Below are 6,784 nucleotides of genomic sequence, written 5' to 3' on the forward strand. Positions count from 1 at the left end.
TCATCAACATGGAAAACATTCCATATAATTGTTCTTTTCTTATTTTGATAGGCTGAAAACCAGGAGACCATGCATTGGGAAGGGAAGAAAAAACAGTGTTTAAATTCTGTAGTTAACTGTACAAGTCATAAAAAACCATTTATATGCAATACTGTTGTTTCATCAGAGAAGCAGCTTTCCTCTGATAAACGAACACCTCAAACTGTGCACGCACGCCCACGCGTGTAGGAAATGAAGAGCTAACCATTATCATTCAATCAACAAAACAAGTGAAAATGAAATTTTTGCTTGTAAGCCTAATGGATTAAACAATAAGAGTCTAAAGTACATGAAAAAAATTGAAGCATTATGTAAAGCAATTCAACAACAGAAATTGATGCTGGTATAACTTGACTCTGGCCAAGGATGAGCTTCTTTATAGTTCAAGCATCATAAAATTATACAGCCATAATAGTAAAACAAAACAAAAAACTCGGGATCATTTTTCGATCCAATTACAACATCTCTAGTTATGGAAAAAAAAAAGCATCTATAGTTCGAATCAGCTTTACAAAACAAAAGAAACTTGCCTATATTGGTGTATGTTGAGCTGTTTCCACTAGCAAAGTTATTAACTTTTGTAGGATAAGCTACAGTATTGGTTGCTCTGGCTGGCCTATGTACCAACCTTCATGTATCAACTCAGAAAACATTCTTCAGTTTCTATCATCCCAATTCCCTTACCTTTTGAAGCATCCTCACCATGAGGACTGCCAGTATTTGTGGAGAAATCCAAGCCATTTCTTCCTAGGCCTTTCCACTAATGTGCTTCATTTGTGCTTTGTTGACTTCCATAATCACTCGAGGAAGTTCTGAAGAGATGGCTGTTGGATCATCTCTGGCATGATCTTCACTTCCTATCATCTCCCTAGTAATTGAGGCATCATCAACCATTCGACTTACCTCTATTTGTGACAAACTTTGGATTGTTTATTTGTCAGCTTCTCTACCAGTTGCCACCAATTCTGCTTTACTGGCTTCGGTAACAACCTGGAGAAATTCTGAAGGGATAGCAGCTGGGTCCAATTCCTGACAACCCTCCAGAGCGCTATGAGCTTTTTCACCTGTAAGCACATGATTAGGGACCTGATGAGAGAAGCGGAACATCTCTTCTTTTGGAATCCTTCTAATTTCATTTGGACCTACATGTCTACAAAAAATTGCCTTGAAACCAGCACCTTAATAAGAGGAACAACAGATATGCCTTGTTCTTCATCATAGTCATCAAGTACTTCTACCATCTCATATTCTCGCACCACTTCATTTGGGGTGTCCTCATTCCAGTCTGGAGACCAGTTTCTGTATAGAGCTCATATATCTCCCTTTCTTGGAAGGATGCGAATAACTCCAAGTACGCTTTTTGACCATGTAATCCTATGTGAGAAAGAGTTTAGAGTTTTGCTGATTTCATGTCTGCCAGTTCGGAAATCACCACAAGTTTTTAAAAAACCAGACCCCACCCAGTTTAGAAGGCCAAATTCACTGTTGCTTCGTGAATTAAGCCAACTGATCTTCATCTTAAAAGGCTTCAAAGAGATCACTGAGTGAATTCAAGCATAATATCGAGGCATCCCATCATTTTCATCATAAGCAACCCAGACCTGGTCATCACCAAGGGAACTTTCTGTTTGATCCAAGTCAAAATTATGGAAATCAGGATTTGGAACATTGATTGACAAAGGTGCTGGTGCCTGTTTAGTAGATCCATTAGAAGAAGTGCCAGCAGAGTCACCACCCTTATGTTTATTTGCATCATTGTTCACCAAGCTTTCCTGTGTTTTGCTTTCTTTTAGTTTCACCTAATTTGAGCTACATTCTTTAAGTTTTCCACGGACCTCCAAAAGTCCCTTCTTCATCAAACTGTTTCGAAGCTCGAGAAGGGACAACTCTTGCTTAGTGATGGACTTGGTATGAATATCTGAAAGACCATGAACCCTTTGTGCTTCAAATTGGCCCTTTCTTGGTTCAGATGAATTTCTGATTCCTGCTCCTCCATTTCCAATGACTGCTTGATTCAAATATCAGCTCTGTGATTGTTCATACCAGTTTCATCACATCTCCTCCTTTTAAAGAGTTGGTCTCCTCTAAGAGCAGAATTACCCACCCTTTTGGAAGCATAACACTTCTCCCATTCAGTGGCTGCTTGCGCATCCTTCTCCTCTCTCTTCAATTGGTCATGTGTTTTCTGAACCACACTCTTAGCATGACCAATGGTTGATGTTGATGCAATTTTGCCTCCAAAATTACACCATTAGAGATTTGGACTATTAGTTGAATTATGTACTCCAAACCCCTCAGATCTTGAATTTTGACCACCAATTATTTAAGAATTAAATGCATTACTATTTCCAGCATGATGTCTTGGATTCTGGGATGACTTCATAATGTTTGAAGGTGGATCTTTCTCCACAGCCAAAAAAGGCTGATGACAGTTAGGGCATAACAGGTTGTGATTCAGATAAACCCTTAGATACTCATAATGCATCATACATCGACTGCAAATAGTCCAAAATGTATCAGGTTTTTTAGATGATGGAGAAGGGAGCCTTGACTGCATATTCTTATTCTGAGTCCTTGTATGCAAAGTTACAATATTGTTGTGATTATGAAAGCCATTTTCCCTAGGTTGGGTAGAGGGAGCCTTAGTATGGGTTGATCCCCTCCCCTGCCATTCTACAAGACTCAGTTTCTGATTGTATGCTCGTCTCTTTTCCTTATCAGATAACAAGCCCCAGGCCTCTAAAACCAGCTTAAATGCATCATCTACACCCAGAGACTTGTTCCTATTAGGATGAAGAATGAGTGCTAGCTTGTGGTATTGTTTTCTGACTGTCTCATCGTCAGCCCAGGGGTTCGCACCAAGCAAGCTGTACCAATCAACTTCTCCATTACTAGTTCTGTTCTCTGCAGAAATATGAACATCAAAAGTAGTCAACATTTGGGATAAACCATCAAGCTCGGGGTATAAATTTTGAGCCTTTAAAGCAAACTTCTTTGCCCCAGCGTAATCCCTCTCCATAAACTTCTTCTCAGCAATTTCCTTTGCCCTGACTGCTTCATCTTTGTTGCACTCCATAATATCTCGATGTCCTAGAATATGGCTCTTGTCTTGTGGTTATATGAATGTTTCTAAGATTTCATCCATAAGGCATATGTTCCACGGTTTCAGGTTGTTCATTTTTCAAGACAAATGGCACTGTCAATTCTCCGACACCTATTCAATGCAAAAAAAAAGTTAAACTAAATAAATGTGAAAGAGATCTAATGTCAGCTATTGTAGCCATATAATTACAAAACAAACACGATATTCATACAAATCGCAACCAATAGTACTTGAATTTCTTATTCCTTTCCAAAAAATAAATCTCCAGAAAATAACTCTTATAGAAATCACATAATTCTTTATTTTACTCTGGAATGTATCATATTTATTGACATTAACAAGGAGAAGTTTTCAATATTTGACAGAATAATAAATCTCAGTCTCTTCTAATATGAGTAACAAATATTAGTAAAACTTGCAGCATGACATGTAATAATGTGATAAAATAAGAAATGCTCATAGACCACTCATTGTGTAACATAATTGCCTAATACCTATGAAACATAGAGGCATGTGAATCACTTCATATTGGAATATTTGACCTATAAAAATAGATGCATATGAATTAATTCATATTGGAATATTTGATCTATAAACATAAATGTGCATGATTCACTTCATATTGGAAAAGTTAAGTGATCTTTATCCTATCAAAAGAAACATATAAACCCTAGCAGTAACTTCTTATGTGTCCTTGTGCCTAATGATGAATCTCATGCTTCAAGCCCACAAAATCCTATTGAGCATCATCTTCAATAGACAAAAATGTTTGATTCCATTTTAAGAATATGCAAAATGGTGGGAAAACATTCAATGGCTTAACATATATACAAAGTAAATATATTAAAGGGCAGGAAAGAAAAAGGATAGGGCACCACAATAGACATCAAATAAGTCAGACAACTAAAACATAGGCAAATGCCACCAGCCTACATTGCACGCTTTTCTTTACTGTCAGTTATAAATGAAATTCATACACATGCATGTACAAAAGCACACATGCGTGCATATATGTAAGGGTCACTATAGGTTTTCAAAGAAAGGCAGGGTTCACCAACTTACAAGATACAATCATACTACTTGAAATTTAGAAAGTATCTAGTATACAATTCTGATGACAGACAAACACAAACAAGGATATTGTAACGAGAATAAAGTGCAAGATATTGAACAAAAAAGCTCCCAAGTTCTAGACATATAAATACTGGTATTGTGTCTTTCCAGGAATATCCTAAAATGAAGGGTGCATATTTATGAGTTTCTAAAGAGGAATGGGAAAGATCATGTTTTTCACCTTAAAGACACCAAAATAGGGATCCATTAGGATTACATTTGAACTTGTACAGGTGCTTGTATGCAATGTGTCCACTACTAGCTTCTGCCTAAACTCTTTCATTTTTCCCTCCCAACATATAGGTCTTCCCCCTAGTCATGTTATCTAACCATGAAGGCCCTGTGACTCGTCTAACCTTTACATATAATCTCAATCAGGTATGCATAGGCCATAATTACAAGTAGAAATAATTGGCACTGCCAAACCCTACCATATATATTCATAGTGAATGGTGATATTAAGGAAAGGAGAGAACACAATTTTTTAAAAAAAGCTTATGTAACATCCAACAAATAAATAAGGTACAAACACTTCATTTTATGGGTTAAAAACTAATGTCAAAGAATTATTATTGTTTGACGCTCCTAAACATCATGGCATAAGAGGACATGTTAGGGCAGTTAACATCCGATTTATGTATTCTATTGTGCACAATTCCTACATCATGCAGACTTAACCAGCACTTGGTAACTGTGCCACACACCAAGGCAATGACACTTCTTCAATTTTCTTCCTTTACAAATGCAAAACATAGACATGGAAAGGCAACATAATCAACATGCAGAACATATTTTTACTTAAGAGTAAAAAAATGTTAGTTAATAATGCATGAGTGCTTTCAGTATCAAGCCTCACAAACAAGAGCTACTACACCTTATGCGTGTTAAATAAAAAATTTGAAATCCATGTAGGCATATCTATATATAGATGGAAAAGGAGTATTTTTTATTATTAATTTCTTCCTTTTCCATCTTAAACATATAATGTTGGACTACCAGGGAAAATAAATTAAACTTTCTAATAAATAAAAGTAGTTTCTCAAATCATTTGTTGTTAAAATAACTTTTTCCATCTCTCAACAAGAACCATTTTTCATCTTGATGACTAAATAAAAAATGCACTTTGCAAATGGAAGTCAGTTTTTTCAACTTTGTTTTTCCCTTTACTCTTCTCAATTTGTAGATTCAGAGAAACCATATATCTAAAGAAGTCTCATGGATGGTTGTTTTCAGATTCTTTAAAGTTCAGATCATAATGTGTAAAATATTTTTTGCCCATTGAGGATCAATGATATTGGACAAAAATGAAACTTTCAATTTACCTCAAGTACAAAGCTTATCTTTAGCTTTCATAGTATGATTTGAAATCATACATTTAAAGGAGCGGCAAATAAAGTAAAAGTTAGCTTTAAAAAGTACCATCAACACAAGGAAAAGAATTATGTAGAAAACGATCAAACATGGTATATATATAAATATAATGTTTTATCACCTATAAAAGTTGCACACTTGTTTCTTTTGAATCCTGATCTTCCCTTAACGTGTCAAATTCTCGAACAATGGCGAGAACATTACCCTAACATTTGAAACTCAACACCAAATAGTTCTAAAGATAATCATAATCTCTTGTTCATTATTCTTAAAATAGCACATCCCCACCTTCATGAAGCTACCATTACCTCAATCACAATTTGCAACAGGACATAAAGAACCAATTCTGTATAATAGATTCAACTTTAATACTCTAGATTAATACTAAATTAAAACTTTTCAACAACTTGATTATCACAAGAATGCAAACATAAGCAACGTGCAACATTCCCACAAAATTTCTACGGATCCAAATCCATAACAAGATACAATCAGATTTAGAATTCCTACCTTTTTAAGATACCTTATCAACTCATTTCAACAGTCCAAACTCTAAAGTAGTAGCATTTACAATAACAAACTAAGATAGCCTCAAACTATCACACACACATTCATTTGAGAACAAAAAAGCCAATAGACAAGAAGCTCGTAAAATGTAAACTAAAAAAGGTCCCATCTTTACTTCACCATTTCATGTTCTAAACAATTCAAGAATCACATCCAACTCAAATTAAACATCCACAAAAACAAAACATAACAAAACCCCATTAGCAAACAATAAAATAAATAAGCCAAAAACACTACAATCGATCAAACAACAAGTTATTCATAGATCTACAGTGATAGGGTTTTTAAAACAACAACTAATGGTCAAATTACACTCATTTGAATTATTAGCAAATTAACTTCAAACTGAAACCCTAGATTCTAAAGTCTTGAAAGCAGTACCCAGATTACTAAGCTTGCAAAAAACAAAATAAAAAATAAAATTTTATCATATGGCCCAAAAAAGCTTAAAAAATGAGAAGTTACCTATAGAAAGGAGAGTCTTTTCAAACGAAGAAAAATTGTATCAATCAAAATGCATAATGGGTTTTCATTTTTTTTTTCAAAAACCCATTAGAGACTCCGAACTCTGAAGAGCTCTCTCTCTCTCTC

The 6,784-nt window shown here is 35.1% G+C and overlaps 1 pseudogene; it reads right to left on the minus strand.

The window, feature by feature from the left end:
* Nucleotides 1–325: 325 nt before the first annotated feature.
* Nucleotides 326–6,784, minus strand: LOC105109007 (uncharacterized; annotated as a pseudogene).

This window comes from Populus euphratica, unplaced genomic scaffold (assembly GCF_000495115.2).
Source record: "Populus euphratica unplaced genomic scaffold, PopEup_1.0 scaffold204.1, whole genome shotgun sequence".
NCBI lineage: Eukaryota > Viridiplantae > Streptophyta > Magnoliopsida > Malpighiales > Salicaceae > Populus > Populus euphratica.